Raw genomic sequence first — 17,379 nt, forward strand, 5'->3', positions numbered from 1 at the left:
TTTAGATGGACTAGGCTTTCGTGGAGCCTAATTAACCAGCTGTTGACATTAGCACATGCAAGTGAATGTGACTGATGCACACTACATTAACTGACAAGTCACTCACCGACGACGTATATTCCTATATTGGAAATTTTATTAGTAACTATCAGGGGTGTAATTATATTATACTAGTTTTCCTTATGAACAGTGGATTGTCTATTTTGCCCTTCTATGTTTTCCGAAATGACCAAGCCCACCTGTTGATCTGCTGTGCCGCCACCGAATACTGGGCTTCTCGCGTCTTCGTTTATTTGATGCGCAGAAACAGATAAGAGGGTGTGCAGAAACAGCTTAGAGATTGATAGAGACAGAGAGGTTATTTGCTTCGCAGAGAGAGATAGAGAGATAGAGAGAGGTGTTGGTTTCCGGTTGTTTGCTTGATCTGTGCAGAAAGGGTAGATAATTCTGGGGCTTTTCGGAATTGAAGGAGGACGAACACAGTATTAAGTTTGGGTTACCTCTGGAGAAGCTACATAGGTTAGTCAGTACTTTGTTTCTGAGTTTAAGTTTGGCTTCAATGATTGTTGAGCTCTTTTGGGTAATATTTGATTTGTATGAGATGCTTATGGTTCAGAGGGGCTCGATTTTATAGCGTTATCTAACTTTTGAGAATTTGTATTTGACTTCATTCTTGGTATTAACCAGTTTACACTAAAGAATTTCACAAAGCGTGAATCATGAATAACAATGAGAGCAAAGAACTGGTGCTCCCCAATTTCATTAATAACCAGTCGTGTGTGCATTGATGGCTTTCAACACCATTAGTTTTATGCTATTAAAATATTGATGATCATGCTTATCTTCAATTGACTATATTAATCTCAGCCCCCAGCCAGGTAGATTCAGATTTATCTATGCTATATTTGGTTTAATCATTTCTCATTTTTGGAAATCAAATAGAGCTAAAGCCCTGTTACACTCATGGATGGACCAGAATAGTGGCATTAGAAAGTCAAGCAGCTTTGAGTTATTCAATCTATGTTTTTGTGATTATACGTAGCAATAAGAATAACCAAAACTGCTTGCAGCATTTGGTGGTACAAAATCAGAAAGTATTGGGGATATTACTTTTTGATTTATTGAACTTTTGTCATGATTGAGTTGCATGTTATGCTGCACTTTCTGTTATGATGTTGTTTATAACCTCTGCCTCTGGATTTCATAAAAGCTGAAAAATGATCTGGTTTTCATCCTTTGGTATAACGTCGGAGCATTGATTTAGTTGTTTAGTTTCGAAGCCTTGGCTGAAACATAACCAAATTGGTATAACAATGAAGAATTGTGTACCATTACTCCTCCTCAGCTTTATGTTTTGTGCTGCTCTTCTTTCTTTCTAGGCTTTGAAGTGACTTAGCTTCTCAGGTATGTACCTTTTCATAGGTTTCTCTCTCTTTATGTGAATGTGGTTTTTTCTTCTTGCTGCCGATATACTTCAATCAAACCTTTTGGTTGCTGGTTTCATCTGAACCTTGATTTCAGTTATTTTTTTTATGTTTTTTTTAATACTCAATTGGTGGATTGATTTTTTTTAAATCAATATGAACATGCTGATATATTTTCCAGCTCTTGGTTAGATGTATAGATAGGCTATGAAGTTCTGGTGTCTTGGATGGTCTTTGATATTATCATTTCATAATATGCAATTATGCATGTCGAATGTACAATCTCTAATGTGCTGCTACTTTTTTTCCTCAGGTTGCTGCTGGGTTCTGAAGATCTTTGTTGGCAAAACGAATATCAATAGATATGGAAACTTACTCGAATGCGGTGTTAGGTGGAATTTTCTATCTTATTTATTTTTGCATACAATTATTTAGCTCTTCACCAAATAGTTATAAAGTTAATATTCAAATTTGAATTAAATTATTATAAATATTGATGTATAAAGTATCGTAAAAGTGCTGTGAAAAGGAATTTTACTGTTGAAATGCTTATGGTATACTAAAAGAAAGAAGATCAGCTTTGTTTCTTATTCTCTGCCACTTGATTTCAGTTATCTTAGCTATTAGATTTTGCATGGACAACTATACGTTGCATTATCTAGAGTTACATCAAGAGAAGGAATAAAAACTTTAATAAACAATAATAGTGAAATACCAAACAAATATACAAAAAATATAGTCTATAAGGATGTACTCCAGAATCTATGATATGAAGTTCTCAATGCTACAGAAAAATTTTATATTGTCGACATATGAATCATTCTCATATACCGTAAACATTTTATTACCTAATATATAACAAATACATTTCATTATATTTGCATATGAAGGACAAAACAAAGACTTCACTCTCAATGTCTCTCTCTGTATAAATAACAGCAAACAGCTGTAAGAATTGGTAATGAACATTTCTCCTCTAACTGTAAATGCTCCCATATTTATAACATATTTTGGTTCAAGAATTTGTGAATATTTATGTATCCTTATAGGTGAGATGTTAATTTGAAACCTTTTACATTTAAGTTGTTGATCCAAATATAACATACAGGTGATTTAGTTTCCATTTCAATAGTATATATGCCATTGTATCTATGTTTGGACAGGAGTAGGGTTTAGAAGAATTTTGATTTTGTCACCATTTAATATACCTCTTTGTTAAGTGCAAAGGCTCACTATAAAAATATTGATATTTGCAGATTTGTTGCTTTGCAGGGACCCTTGGCGTTCTATGAGGACTTCATCCCAAATTTTGGACGGCTAGGATCTTGAAATGTGATTAGGTTTCTAGCTTTGAGCAGGTGTCTTTCAGCCTTTTGTGTTTTCTGGTCTTCTCTGCCCTGATTTTCTAATTTCACATCGCAGCTTAGAAATTATGAATTCAATGCAGGGATTGAAGCAGAATTTCCATGGCAAGAGGAAGCAAAATTCAATCACAACTCTGAATTTTCAAAGTACACCACCTTATTTCTATTTGGGGTTTACCAACTTTGCCCCTGACACCTGTACGTCTCCTATGAGCTATTAAAGAGTTGGATAGACAAAGTGACACTGTGTTTGTTTCGTTCACACCGACAGGGAGCGAATGAGAAACAGACAATCTATTCTGGATCTGCTTGACAAAGGAACTGGAAGAGAAAGTTCAGAGTTTGCTGGTTTCATCTTCAATAGCCGTCGATCGCAACCATACCAAGTTTTTGGTGCAGGTTCAGGCTTTTCTTCATTTTCATCCTATTTTTTTCTTGGCTGGGTGTATCCTTGATCCTTTCTTTCTTTAAATGGCAGAATTATATTTGGGTTTTGTTGTGATAATGATATTCATTAAAAACATTTGATCCATTCGGTCATATCTCATCAAAAAATATCCTTAATCATCGCTGAAATTTCATAGGATTAACTAAGATTTCGTAATGTTATATTAGTAATTTTGTTGATTGAACTAATTAGATGATTAACTTATTTCAATAGTGGGACTTTTGATCGGTGATGCTATGTATGAGCGTTTATGTGATCATTTTGATATATGAGAACTATAGGTGATTTCACTTGCAGATAGCTCAATTTTATTGTGCAGATAGTAATAGAAACTGAAAATAGAAGAAACAACATAGAAACAGAAGAAACTTGATCACCTCTATAGTCATAGGGATCCTTCAAAGTCAAAGCCAATTATTTGAGTGTTTGGTACATTCTCAAAAAGTAATAACAGAACAAACTAATGACATTCTTGAAAAGTATCAAGTATGTAGCAAGTTAACCTCCATTATTGCTCAAACTTGATACTCAAGACTGTTCCAGACTATCAACTCAGCCATAATCAAGAGATAGAACGGTCGGGTGTGTTTCTTTGTTTTAAGCAAAATGATTCTGTCATAACCATATGTACATGCCACTGGCCAATATTAGTGTTAGAATAACCTGTGACTGTGAATTTTAAATCCACAAATCATTTAGGCCAATATTGGGCCATTGGCCTCAGAGAGTGTACAATCAATAATATTTTTGTCCATGAGTTGTAGATTGATTTATTTTGATTTATTTGTACCGCACGTTGCACTCTTCCTATATCTAAATCTCTTGCTTATATGTAGTGCTGCAGGCATATACCAATTTCTTTCAAAAAAAAAGAAGAAATAGACATTGCAGCCTTCAATGGGGATCCCATCATTACAACTCATGCAAGCAAGTTAGTGCTGTTGAAATCAAATTCACACCATCCAGAATATTACATACTAGCAAGGTATGATCTCGGTCAATTAGTGTAGATGCTCAATTTAATGTTCATCGTTGCTTCTGTGTGAATGAGATCATCATTGAAATTGGTTTTTGGTTCAAACTTTTTGTTTTGTTTTGGCTCTGTTACGTTGTTGCTACTTGCTAAATGACTTATCTCATTAACTTTTCAGTGATTGTGTATTCATCAATTGTTCAGTAACAGAAGTTGCAGTTTGTCTCTTTCCTCATCAAAAGTGAAGTTGAAGGCATATGCTGATCGAGCTTCATGAGGAAGAAGCAGTCGAACTGACGTTCCATAATTAGAAGCAACTTCTTCAAATGCAAGCAACTAATGTAAGGCTGATAACTAAGTTCACTTCTCTTGCAAATTCTTATTTGTTTCCCCCAAATTTTTCATCTTCTACTGGAAGTGTGCTTTTTCCCTTAAAATTCAAAGAACGCAACAAGAAGAAATAAAAAATAAAATAAGAAACTGGTGAAAAACAGAAGGACGATTCAAAGTCCCTTAATTGCCTAAAAGAAATTGGTGAATGATATTGAGGCTGGAATTTCTTTTCCTTTTTATGATTTGGGTTGTGAATTGGGAGCACATTCTTTGGTTTTGTAAATAATTGTCTCCCAATTTAGGAAGAGAAAGCATTAGCGAGTAGAAAGGCGGGATGATTCAAAGCCACTTGATTTAGATGGCTAGATATATAAGGTAGTTTCTTTACCCAAAGGGAAATCCTAATCGAAGGCAGATAGATAAAATAAGCAAGCAAAAATCTTGAAAAGTTGGTTCTCACATTTTTTTTTTATTGGCTTGAATTCTTTCATTCCCTAATCTCCTCCCCTGTTTGAATTTGATTTGAACAAAAGTACAGTGTATCTCTCAATGCTTACCTCTGATAGTTCAAACGATATGCTGCATATAACTCTCAATAACCTGCATAATTTCCGTACCAGCATAATTTCTGTACCATTTGTTACCAATCCATTATTTATCTCTACTATTATGTATCTAACCTCATAGATTTCAACAGCTTTGCATATCTTCTGGTTGTGTCCATGATGTACTATCCTACATTACTGAATCTACTATTCATTTGTACTATTTTGATATAATATCTCATTCATGTTATTGATCAGAATGGCAGAGCAAATGATGCTAATTGCTTTGTGCAGGCAACAGTGACGATAATTGACAACTATGTATGGACCCCAGCGGATATATCACTCTTTTAGGCGGAAATAGGAATCCTCTGACACTATCAGAGGCAAGAAATCTGCAAGGATAAATATACCCTCCTCTGTGCTCCATAGCTCGGCTTCTTCTGTTGGTAGATATTGATGTATTCTTTTTAATTATAAGTCATCCTCACTTGCAGAGAGAGAACAGTAGTAGTTTTATTTTTCTACTATAAAACACCACTTTTGTGTCATATGTAAAATCAAAACAGTTTCAATTAACAGTTTTTATCTTACAATTGTGACTATTACGAACAAATTAGAGAGAAGAAAAAACAAACCCGCAGCATCGCGCGGGAATGTTGTCTAGTTAGAATTTAAACTTCAGAGTGTTTAAAAATAAAAGATGATTAATAAAACTACAGAATATATGGGAGACATACTTTAGTTTACAAACAATCACACTAATAAATTTGAAAATTTAGTTTAAAAAATTCAAAACATTATGTATTGTTTTCTTCAAAATCATTTGTTAATTGTTATAAACACACATTACTACTTCCTATCAAAAAAAAATTTAGTTAGTTTGTTATTATTTGGATTAAATACTTGTTACTTCCTGTACTTTGCTCTAGAAAACAGTTCAGTCCCTCACCTTTTAAATTAAACAATTTAATCCTTATTCTCTCGAATTCTCACACAATAGGTCTAAAATGACTATTATACCTCTCACTTTTTTTTGGTCCTCTCTCTTTTTCTAATTTTTCTCTCTTTTATTTGTTTATTCTCTCTCTCTCTCTGCACGCAACGCAAGGCAAGAGCAAAATGAGGCAGGGAAGCCCCAAAGAAGACACTGGTGTTTCTTCAACTTTAGAGTCATCCTCCAAAGAAGGAGGATATGGAGGAGGAGGAGGATTCTGTCGGTCTCACCTAAAGCAGCAATTGCACCATTGTCGTCACCGGAGTTGCTCCAATTCCCCATCTCATCACAAATGCCTCGCCGCCGAGGATTTTGCCAGAATCGCGCTCCTCACCCTACTTCGAGTAAGTTCCTTCTTCTTCTTTCCGATCTTGAATCCTGGGTTGCAGGTCGAGCTGTGAGCTCATACGACTCGCCATCACAGCAACCTCCATCATCGTAGATTTCTCAGCGAAAAGTGAGCTCAGAGCAAAGCAAAATGGGAGAAACTCAAAATTGGGTTGGTGGGCATCATCGAGTTCGAGCTCCAAGTTGTACTCTGAGTTCTCCGGGTCGAGGTCGTTATGACCGACATCACAGTTTGGGCCGAGAAGGAAACCGACATCATCCATTTTGCAGGTCAAATGGAGCGTTAGAAGTGGATCCGGTTTGGGGGTTGGGATTTGTTGTTGGGATTCGGTGGAGCAGAAGAGGCAGATGAGGTGAGAGATTGGGGGTTTAAGTGGCGGTTTGGGGGTGGAACTCGGTCTTGGTTGGAAATGGGATCGGAGCTGGAATTGAGGTTGGGGAACTAGAGCAGGGAGGGAGAGAGAGAGGCAAAAAAAAAAAAAATTAAAAAATGATTAAAATAAAAAGATAAAAAGAGAAAAAGAAAAGAGAGAAATAATAAAAAAGAGGAAGTGAGGGGTATTATAGTCATTTCAGACCTTGTGTGGACCTGTTGTGTGAGAATTAGAGAGAATAAGGACTATCCAGTTTAATTTAAAAGGCGAGGGACTAAACTGTTTTTCAGGGTAATGTTTGAGGAGTAACAAGTATTTAATCCTTATTATTTTCTCTAATTGTTGACATAATCAAACAAATCATATACAAGATTATATCCTATGCAAAATGAACCCTAGTAGAGCTATCATATACAAGATTATATCCTATGAAAAATAAACTCTAGCAGAGAGAGCGCTACCCCCAGGCCTCGCGACTATGCACCTTCCTCCATTCTCAATGGCAGGCTATTTCGGCATCATCTTCGATGTCGTATCAATCGAGTACGGCTGTGGTCATCTATCTTCACCCTCTGAGTTTCTCGGAGCGATCGCCGCAGGTGCAGTCTTGTACTGCGGCCTTGGTTTTGCCAATCCAATAGGCTTTCGGTGGGAGATCTTTTCCTATTATGCTTTTCCGGGAGGAGTTTCAGGTCAGATCCATATTTGAAGTGGGTCGTTTACGACCCAAACATGGGCGACTAAAGCAGGTGTTAGGCGGCTGCATCACGGAGGTGGTCAAGGGCGAGGGTGACCCCCCTTATGGAGCGAGACGACGCCACGGCGACTGAATCTTCTCCGACGAAGGTTGGAGGAGTTACAATTCTGGCATCGTCTGCTGATCGACTCAGAGATGTGCTTTTCCAGGTCAATCGCTCGACTTCTCTTCCCAAATTGCTCTCTAGCGGAGTGACGAGTTGTTTCAAGAAGGGACAACGGTGCTGCTGCTCAGATCGGTGATGGGTGGGTGCCCAGTTGCCTGGATGGCCTAAGTATTTCCAAACGGGCTTACTCCTCTTAGGTGCCCAGTTGCCTGGGTGCGCAGAGTAGCTCTTCTTGGGCTTGGGCTCTTTTTGCTGCATCAGTTTCAATTTTGACTTCAGGTCGGATTTGGATCCCCATTTGGGACCCAGGTCGTACCCTAATTCGGATCTTGGATCCGAAATAGCTGCTCATATTGTGCTGGTATTGGTTCTGTTTCTTGAGTTCGTCTGCCAGAATCTGAGTTTTTGACACTCTCGGTTGCTTTCGATCTCTTGGTGAGCGAATCACCTCTCCTAGGTGGTCATATCATCGGCTATAGTTACAGTTACTCTTCTATTTTCACTGCTTTAGTGACATATGAAGTGCAGTGATGCCTTATGGCATCAAGTCACATGGTTACCTGGTTATCTCTCATTCTCGATGCGATTGTGCATCTAGTTATGCGTTATTTTTACTTATCATAGATGCGTTTGTGCATCTCGTTATGTTTTATTGCTTTCTTTCGATGTTTTATGCATCGTTCCATGTACTCCTTAATTTCACTTAATATAGTTTGTTGTCCTTCTTTCAAAACAAAAAAAATCAAACAAATCATTTGAATTTGAAAGGTCCAATTGCTTCAATTAAGGAGATAAAAACATTACGCAATCTTAGAGCAGTTCCGCTCGTGAATATAATACATAAATAAAACATGTATTGACGTTGTTCTTAAACATACTTCTGTATTTCTCATATTTGGAACACACATATATGGAATATATATAAAATAAGTGAAAGCGTCACACAATTTTTTTTTTGTTGGGGGGGGGGGGGGGGGGGGGGCGGTGTTCCGGACCCCTGCATACCTTACAGTAGTTCCACCCCTGAATATAATACATGAATAAAACATGTATTTGTTGAAGGATATCGACATTGAGTGTGCCTCTTCAAACTAGAGTTTAGTTCTAGAGTTGTAATAGGAGAAAAGGTTCTAGATTTTCTAATTATTCGGATTCTATTTCCTTGCATGACAAGATTATGTACTTTGTAAATCCCTATATAAAGGGCTCCTATTATCAATAATAGAATACACACAATTCTCGAATCATATTTTTCCTTAAACATGTTATTAGCACGAGCCCTAACCCTAGCCTAAAAGAAAAAGAAAAGAAAAACAAAACCCTAAAAACCCTCCTCACCAAAACTGCCGCAAGCCCTAGCCGAGCTAACCACCCAGCCCTGCAGCCCCGTGCTCGCTGCCCCCGCAGCTGCTACGTGCCCTTGCGCTCACTGCCCCAGCAACTCCTACGCACCCTGCGCTCGTTGCTCCCCATCTGATCACCCTCGTGCCTGTTGCCCCCGCAGCCCCTGCGCACCACCTGCTAGCGTCTGCTCTCCTGCAACCCGCAGACCTGCAACCTGTCCTCTGCGCTCACAGTCTGCCCCGCAGCAACCCTAGCGCCTGCCTGCTTCACGCGCACGTTGCTGCCACACACTATCCCTGTTGCTGCTATCGCCCCTCCTTGCTACTGCCGCTTGCTGCTCCGATCGTTGTTGCTGCTGTTCCAACATGCCTGCATCAACACGCGCGTGTTCTCAAGCCGCGAATCATCAAGTAAGTTTTGTGATTAAACTTCCTGCTTTCTTGTCTTTTAAATTTCTTTATTTGCTGCAGAATTTGCATTATACGAACATGGATTCGATTATTTAAGCAAAATTGTGGGGATTCAAGCTAAAAGAACTAAGAGCGTTCGTAGTCAATGAACTAAGAGTGTTTATAATATTCGAACTAAGAGCGTTCGTAATCAATGAACTAAGAGCGTTCATAATATTCGGACTAAGAGCGTTCGCAAGCATCAAATTGTGACCATATTAAACACCATTGTTTCTGTCTAATCTAAATATTCTTGGAATTCGATTTCTTGGTAGCATAGCTCGGAAATCTTATTTATATTATTTTTCGTGGAAGCATTGAATCCGAAACTAATTTGTTCTTGTTTCACCCTTTTTCAGGATGTCAAACTTGAACGAGCTCGATTTTACTCCATAGGATTCTACAGGCACGGGATATTTATTGCCTATAATCCAAGAGCCTTGTTCTAAAGGAACCGCTCAAGACTCACAAACTGAGATAGATAATTTCAGGGCACTTACCCTGATGAAGCACCACATGGAGATGGCACTCCAGTTTGAGTACATGAATGAGGATAGTGCTTCGTGAATGTTTTAACAACATTCACAATTTTCCGAACTTAGAAGCATGATGGAATTATCTCTGCTTCTCTAACTTTGACAAAATTATGGAATACTGTTCGGAAGCTCTCCGCATCAGACATTGATGCATGCCTGTGAAAAACTATCACAGAAGAACAATTGATTAAGAAAACCCTCAATACCTTCCCTGTCTATGCTATGAGATCCTCTTATTTATTCTGGACTCATGTAAATGCAAGACGGATCACAAATTTCCATTAGCTAATTGGAGCTATGGCATGTGTTGAAAGGCACAGCCATGAACTTTGTGAATGGAAAACATGGTAGGCCTCAAGATGGCTACCATGAGCACCGTTCAATGGCTAGAAGAAGTCGCCATGGATGATATGATCAACATGCTCATGAAGGCAATCGCCAAAGTTGGCAGATACATGACCAAAGGAGTCACGACGTTGAGGGTTGGGGGTTGGACACCATGGCGCCACTTTTGGCCATGGTAATACTATTCCAACGCCAATGGTCCTAGGGACCATTTATATTGCGTCAATACTCCTCAAACAAGAGAGCATCCTATACATTATGTTTTATGGAGTACTTGATCAATGGTGATCAAGACATCGAGTTCAAAAAGACTTTAAATCTGGCGATGAAGACAAAATGCTGCAGATTTTTATTTCAAGTAGTCTTTTATTTTTCCAAGAATTATGTAATGACAATTATGCCTTAATCAATAAATGACAATTTTGTATTAACTCTTTCTCAAGTGGCGCATCCAATGAAGTATGATGTCTAGGAAAGTGATTGAGATTAGTGGTACTTAAGAGAGCCTCGCTCCACCGATATCTCTCTCTACTTCCCTAGTCATATTTGATTGGGCTAAATACTAGTTACTACCCTGTAGTTTGGGTCCAAAATTAATTCAGTCCCTGGACTTCTATTTTCATAAAAAAACACCCATGTACTTTCATTTTAATCTAATAGGTCCAATTCGTTAATTTTCGGTTGTGGGTTCCAGTTATAGTTGAGTTATTTGTTTAAAAACTTTTTATTTGATAGATTTCTAATAGTGAGACCCACTCGTAGACTGGCTATGCATACCACCTCAACACCACATCATAACACATAGGTCTTATATGAGCCACGTCAACAAGTTAACGGACTCAATTAATGGAAAACTAACAGATTGGACCTATTAGATCAAAATTGAAAGTGCAAGGATGTTTTTGTTGAAGTTAGAAATTTAATGACTGAATTGATTTTGGACCCAAACTATAGGGTAGTAATCAGTATTTAGCCTTATTTGATTGGACTTACCAAATGGATTGAGTAACTACGATTTGTCTAAGTTTGATTTTTATTTTGGATTAGACTTTCGTTAAGAAACTTTGATGTAATCATTGGCTATTCATAAAGTATCGATTCTTTTACTTAATGTCTTGGACATATCTTAATTCGAACTTTATTTGAAAGATATAAAAGCCAATGGTTTTCATGTGAAAACACATTGTGAGAATGGATAAGAGTTCTTTTGCATCACCTCTAATGACCACGGACATAAACGAGTATTAGAGAAACTTATGTGTCGCTCTAGTGGGTTGTATGCAACTACTATTCGAGTCATTGAATCCAACCATGTCATGAGAGATGACTTATGAGATTCTGACACATATAGGCTTTGACACGACCGTTTGGGACACTCAGGTCATGATATGATGATCTGTGATACTAAAGACTTCACACAGACATCTCTTCTTCATAACGAGGAGAAGTGAGAATCAAAATTCAATTCAAAGAGAGCATTGCACCACCGCCGCGCCTTGGGGCTCCGCTGCTATACACCACTGGCCGGCCAACGTCGGCGCCGTGATCCCCCTACGGCATAATCATGGCTTTGACACCATGTATGGAGACTTTGCTCTTCTCTCTACTTCTCAAAGTAAATTGCGACATTGTGGCTCAACCAAAACCTTCATTGGTTGATTATAAGGCCAACTTTTCGTTTTGTAAAGCCTTTTTTTTTTTTTTTTTTAGGATCAAGACCATCCTATGCAAAGTACACTAAAGAAATAATTCCATTCTTACATAGAATCCAAGGGGATTTTGTGGATCGATTCAACTAACTTGCGGACTACTTAGATGTTTTATGGTGTTGGTTAATGTGCGGACACGCTGGTCACGTGTTGCGCTATCATCCACTCGTAATGCTTCTTATGATGAACTCCTAGCCCAGAACATATGGCTACGATCTCACTACCCAGATCATCCCATTCAGTCAATTTGACTTGATAATGCTAGAGAGTTTACATCGAAAATTTTCGATGACTATTGCATATCATTGGGTATTGATATCAAGTATCATATTCCCATGTACACACCCAATTGGTCTCATGGAAAAGCCACCATCAAAAGACTACGATGGTAGCTCGGACTTTGGTAATGCGCACCAATATTTTCGCTTTGGTTATGCAATATCGCATGCAGCTATGCTAATTCGTCTACGACTCATAGCAGCCACTCAACTTTTGCGTTACAGTTAGTGACTGGGTTCGAGTCTAATATCTCGTACTTATGCATATTTAAGTGTGCGGTTTATGTGCCAATTGCGCCGCCACAGCGCATCAACATGAGTCATTTCAACGAATGCATATATATATATATATATATATTTGTGTTGGACATAAGTCTCCAACTATAAGTCCGCTATGTAAAACCTTTGACAGGCGATCTCTTTTTCGCTGGATTTGCGAATTGTCACTTTGATGAGACAGTCTTCCAGTCGTAAGGGGGAGATTAGAACGTCAATGTTCAGCAAGAACGATAGGAATTGTCGTGGTCTGTCCCTACTATGTCTCATCTTGATCCCCTAAAAGTGACGAGATCACATATACCTGCTGCAAACATGTCTACAAGGATTGATGTCCCCACAAGAGGACATGGTGCCACCCAGAGGAGATGGGTACGGCACCACTACCATGGATGATGGTATGGTGATGCCACAAAGGTGGCATAATGGCGTCATAGGCCATGGGTTCCGCTAGAGAGCGTAGGAGACCCATAGGTTCGATGGATTCTCGCCCTAGGAAGAGAACGAGTTTGGTACAACTTGATCCATTGATCATTGATACTCAAAATCCGTCTCATGAGAATATTTTGGATTGTGGTTATGTCCAAGAGACATCGTTGGGGGACGCCTCAATGTTAGAACCAATTCCTGAGAATATAGAGATCTCTACGAACTACACTAGTGTACATGAGGACGTGGAATTATTAAGACCAATGACATCGAACCTTACTCCGTTGAAGAATGCCAACGTAGAGAAAATTGGCCTAAATGGAAAGATGCAATCCAAGTTGAATTTGATTCACTAACGAAGAGGAAGGATTTCGGGCCTAAGATGCCAACACTTCCTAACATAAAACCTGTTGACATTAATAGGTCTTCGTTAGATAGCATGATGAGAAAAAGATATGGTAATCTCGCCTTATGGCCCAAGGCTTCTCATAAAACGCCTTGGAATTGGCTACGAGAAGACATATTCTCTCGTAATGGATGTCATTGCACTCCACTACCTTGTCAGTTTGGTAGTTTTCGAATAATTGAATATGCAGCTTACGAATGTGGTCACTATGTATCTCTATGGGGATCTAGATACGGAATATAATGAAGGTTCTTGCAAACTTCATTTACCCAAGTCAAGTGGCTCTAGACCATAGAGAGTGTTTGCAACGAGGTTGAAACGCTAACTAAAATGACTACTTGATTGGGAAGGGATATGATGAACTATGCCCCTGCGTTATCATGACAATTTCTGGATTTGCAATTGTCACGGTTTATGTTGATAAACATAATTGGAACCCTTGAGGGAAACCGTTGAACACCTGAAATCCGAGTTTAAGATGAATGACCTTGGGAGAACACGGTTTTGTCTAAATTTAGAACTTGTATACTGTGTCAATAAATGCTTTGCATTTTGATAAAGTCAAAGATGCACTCCTATGGTCATCCGTAGTCTTGGCCCTAAGAGGGATACGTTTCGTCCCAAGGGTGATGACGAAGACGTGTTAATTGGCAGAAGTGTCTTACATAAGTGCAATAGGCGCATTATTGTACTTAACATAATACAAGACCGGACATCTCGTTTGTTACGAACTTGTTGTCTAGATATAGCCCCGCGCCAACGCAACGCCATTGGACTGGTATAAAGATAATCTTTCGTTACTTAAAATGTACGATAGATAAGGGCTTGCTCTATCCTTGCAGAGAGAAAACAATGATGGAAGAATGAGAACGGATCTCATTAGCTCAAGTGGCACCGTCCAAGACGCTGTGATCGGCAAAAACCGTCAACCACCCATCCTCCTCCCTTACATCAAAACGATGATGATGTTTTGATGGATTTTGCTGATGTAGGGTATCTCTCTGATCCTCACCAATTTCATTCCCAGACCAGTTATGTCTTTACCATGGGAAGCACCGCGATATCTTGGAAATCTACAAAGTAGACCCTTGTTTCTACTTCCTCAAATCATACAGAGATTATTGTTCTACATAAAGCCGTGCGTGAATGCATATGGCTAAGGTCTGTAATTAGACACATTCGAGGAGCTTGTGGTTTGAAGTCTACCATAGATGAACCTACATGCATTTATGAATTGAGCAAATGAAATTAGGTTTCATTATTGACAATAACACCAAGCATCTATCGCCTAAATTCTTTTACAATCAGCACAACATTAATCACTTCTAAAGATTGAAGTGAATCAAATCCGATCAGAGGATAATGTAGCGGACTTATTCACTAAGTTGTTACCTAAATCCACCTTGGAGAAACATGGGAAGAGCCTCGGATTGAGAAAATTATCCGAACTCCCATGATTGTAGCAATCAGGGGGAGATGTCGACATCAGGAAGATGAATGATGTTTACATGATCGATCTCGAAGAGTGAAGGACGTGTTGTGCTCTTTTTGTCCTTCGACCAGAGTTATTTTTGTCCCACAGAGGGTTTTTGTTACCTGGTAAGGTTTTTAACGAGGCAACGATCAAAGAGTCATTACCAAGTTTGAGCGGCACAATGAGGAGTATTGAAGGATATCGACATTGAGTGTGCCTCTTCAAACTAGGGTTTAGTTATAGAGTTGTAATAGGAGTGAAGGTTCTAGATTTCCTAATTATTCGGATTCTATTTCCTTGTATGACAAGATTATGTATTTTGTAAATCCCTATATAAAGGGCTCATATTATGAATAATAGAATACACACAATTCTCGAATCATATTTTTCCTTAAACAGTATTGACGTTTTTCACTTTTTCTTAAACATACTTCCATATTTCTTATTTTTGAAACACACATATATGAGTATGAATATATATATATATATATAGTGAAAATATCACACAAAATAGTAATTATCAAGCACCAAGCATATGGATACAAAAATTAAATTCAAAAGATTTTTTTTTTTTTTTTTTAACACAATTCCAAAAATCATCTATACTCCCAATTTCTATTGTTTGATTCTACCTTTCAAAGAATAAGGTTGAAAAATGAGTCTCCTTTGGATTGGCAAACTTTTGCCATTGTTACCCAAGCCCTAGCTATGTCTTCATCTTGGCACTACAGTTGGCTTTGGATCAGCATAAAGGCAAATAGAGTAGCTGACCTTATCGCAGCTCATACCTACAGCAGGAAGTGCCCTAGTCACTCGGTTTTAAACCCACCTCCCTCCTTATTAAATGTTCTTTTGTATGATGGAATCAGGGGAGAACGTAACTAAGGCCCAGTGAGGGCTACTGCCTCCAGTCATTTTCTTAGTTTTGTTTGATTTGCTTCATAGTTTTTCCAGCAAGACTGCCCCCATTGAAAAGCAATATAAGTCCCTAGAGCAATACAAGATCTTTTACATGTAGTATTAGTAAAAAATTGTGTAAAAATTGTGTTGCTAGCCCACAAACATAAAAGAAATGAATAAAAAATTCTTTCTAGTTTCTATAGATGTATTGTTAATACATGTGCTTTATTGTTGATTGCCATTCTCTTCTTCTTGTTTTTTTTTCCCAGTAATTCCTTTTTTCTTTCTTTTATATAATTAGAGTTATATTGATCGATACTTATTATGTTTTGCTCATAAATGCATTTTTGTTTTCCTTCTTTCTTTCTTAAGGAATTTTTTTTTTTTTCCCTTACCGTAAAGTTGTGAAAATATTAATAGTAAGTTAAGGCTCATTCTATTTCTTTCAAAAAGAATTTGTCCCCACATAAATATAATTCTACGTCCGCCAATGTCATTGTCAAAAAAAAAAAAAAAGGCTGAAAAATCAATCAATCCCTAAAAGGACTGGGCCAAAAGACACAGAAAAGCCCATTGTGAAAAAATATCACACAAGCCCAAAAAAAGTCCTGCCCCAAGAACTGATGCAGGCAAAGGAGTCTTTCTGGGTTCAGTGTTCTTCATTTGGTGCAAGCATTTCAACTGTAGAGGTACCAAGTCAATTGTACAGAGAGCAATATTGAGTTCCTGTGAATCATGATGCTTCAACAGCTCAACTTGTAAGCCTCCTCCTCTTACTATATCTATGACTGCAAAGAACTCAAAGGTTGTTGCTTTAAGTTTATCAAGCATGAATCTCTTAGACAAAGAGAAAGTCTTTGTCTTTTCACTGTTCTGAAAGGTTAAAGTTACTGAACTTCATACCCATTTGATAAGAGAATGAGAAAGGTATTCCATTGATTCAATTCTCTTCAAATTTCATAAATATTTTGCATGTTCAAAGTTGTTTTGTGGTTTTAATAATGAATGCCTGCCTACCAGTTCAAAATGGGTTATTGGTTATTAGATTCATAGTTTAATTACCACATTCAAATTTCCGTTTGAGGATATGATCCTTATCTGTTTGTGTTTGATTATTAATATGAAGTTATGAACTTGTATTGTCAATCCAAGGGTTATCTATATCTTGTGTTTTTGTTGTTGAACTTGAAGCATACAAGAGAAGAGAAGTGAGAAAACTGTTGGATTTGGATTGAAATTGAGCTTTACCAAAAAGAAGTAGAAAATGAGAATCCTTTTTCTATTCTGCAGCACCAAAATACACCCTTCAACTTACAAAGGACAACGTCTCCACCTCTTTGTGACACAGTTTTGAAAACTCCGAAACCTAGCATTGAATGTTTGAGTACAAGTACAACCTAGCTAGCATTTCTTCGTTTTCTACAAGATGAACATCTGTTGTACGTAATTTCATTTTTATGTTAAGGCTAATGTATATTAGTGTGTTGCAAGATACAACAGGATGTCAATTTCTCTGCCTGGATGATCATCAGTTTGAAATAAGAAATTGACAACATCACTTCCA

The 17,379-nt window shown here is 37.9% G+C and overlaps 1 long non-coding RNA gene across 4 annotated transcripts; it reads left to right on the forward strand.

Moving 5' to 3' along the window:
• The first annotated feature begins 272 nt into the window (after positions 1 to 272).
• Positions 273 to 6,923, forward strand: LOC112189346. Of its 4 annotated transcripts, XR_002931839.2 has the most exons (9): positions 273 to 519; positions 1,738 to 1,816; positions 2,697 to 2,782; positions 2,872 to 2,935; positions 3,060 to 3,187; positions 4,073 to 4,221; positions 4,414 to 4,550; positions 5,382 to 6,428; positions 6,509 to 6,923. It is a non-coding gene; the product is annotated as an uncharacterized LOC112189346 (long non-coding RNA). The 4 variants fall into 4 exon arrangements; XR_002931838.2 differs by lacking the exon at positions 6,509 to 6,923 and having other exon boundaries at positions 287 to 519; positions 4,388 to 4,550; positions 5,382 to 5,703; XR_005806682.1 differs by lacking the exon at positions 6,509 to 6,923 and having other exon boundaries at positions 287 to 519; positions 4,420 to 4,550; positions 5,382 to 5,703.
• Positions 6,924 to 17,379: the final 10,456 nt, after the last annotated feature.

The sequence above is a fragment of the Rosa chinensis genome, chromosome 2 (genome assembly GCF_002994745.2).
Source record: "Rosa chinensis cultivar Old Blush chromosome 2, RchiOBHm-V2, whole genome shotgun sequence".
NCBI classification, from domain to species: Eukaryota; Viridiplantae; Streptophyta; class Magnoliopsida; order Rosales; family Rosaceae; genus Rosa; species Rosa chinensis.